This window comes from Mandrillus leucophaeus, unplaced genomic scaffold (assembly GCF_000951045.1).
Source record: "Mandrillus leucophaeus isolate KB7577 unplaced genomic scaffold, Mleu.le_1.0 Scaffold993, whole genome shotgun sequence".
Lineage (NCBI taxonomy): Eukaryota > Metazoa > Chordata > Mammalia > Primates > Cercopithecidae > Mandrillus > Mandrillus leucophaeus.
In genome coordinates, this window is record NW_012110841.1 from 232,221 (window position 1) to 233,293 (window position 1,073).

General features: G+C 53.9%; 1 protein-coding gene across 1 annotated transcript in view; it reads right to left on the reverse strand.

Moving 5' to 3' along the window:
* Nucleotides 1-1,073, reverse strand: part of LOC105532907 (uroplakin-3b-like protein) — a 20,102-nt gene that overhangs the window by 17,799 nt on the left and 1,230 nt on the right. The gene's annotated exons all lie outside the window — the stretch shown is intronic.

The following is a 1,073-nucleotide window of genomic DNA, read 5'->3' on the forward strand; positions in this document are numbered from 1 at the left end:
GGGGGGTGGGATGGCACGGGAAAGTCTGCTTGGCTGAGACTCCAGGCTGGGACACAGACTGCCCAGAGGGTCTGGGGTCTCTGAAGCCAGAACTTGGTTCCAAGTCTAGAATGTCCTCTCCTCCCCGCCCTGTTCTTTGCCACCTCTCACCATGGCTCCAAGGCATCTTCGACTTCAGGACCAAGTCCCCCTCTCAGACTCCCACCGCCCCTCCCTGGGGAAGGGTGGGGGACAAGGACAAGCTTCCCAGGTCCGTACGCCAGAGGGGACTCCGGATTGGCAACTTGGCCTGTGTCCAGCCTTGCGGGTTGGAGAGCTCAGACCTCCCCAACTGAGCCTTCCAGGCAGGAGCAGGACCACAGCGCCCCTCCTCTCCCCAACCCCAAATACAGGTCCAGGAGAAGCAGAATGATGGACTGGGCTTCTAGGCAAGTCTCCAGCAGCTGCCCCTGTTCGGTTCAGTTCAGTTCAATTTGATTCATTTACGTTGAATTCAACTCAACTCCAAAGGTTCAGGCTAGAGTCTTCCTCGGGGGCGACTGTCGTGATTCCTTTCTTAGAGTTCTCAGTCCTATCTCTGCAGCCCAGGGCACTCTGCGTGCAGGAGGCACTTAATGTTTAGAAAGAGAAGTGGAGGCCGGGCGCGGTGGGTCATGCCTGTAATCCCAGCACATTGGGAAACCGAGACAGGCGGATCATGAGGTCAGGAGTTCGAGACCAGCCTGGCCAATATGGTGAAATCCCGTCTCTACTAAAAATACGAAAAGTAGCCAGGCATAGTGGCTCATGGCTGTAATCTCAGCTACTCAGGAGACTGAGGCAGGAGAATCACTTGAACCCAGGAGGCGGAGGTTGTGGTGAGCCGAGATTGCGCCACTGCACTCCAGCCTGGGTGACAGGGCAAGATTCCATCAGAAAGAAAGGAAAGGAAAGGAACAGAAAAAGGAAAGGAAAGGAAGAGAAAGAAAGAGAAAGAGAAGTGGAGCAGGCAAAGACTAGGGGGGACGCAGAGATTGTAGGAATGTATCTCTCAGCCTGTCCAGTTTTTCTTTTCTTTTTTTTTTTTTTTTTAT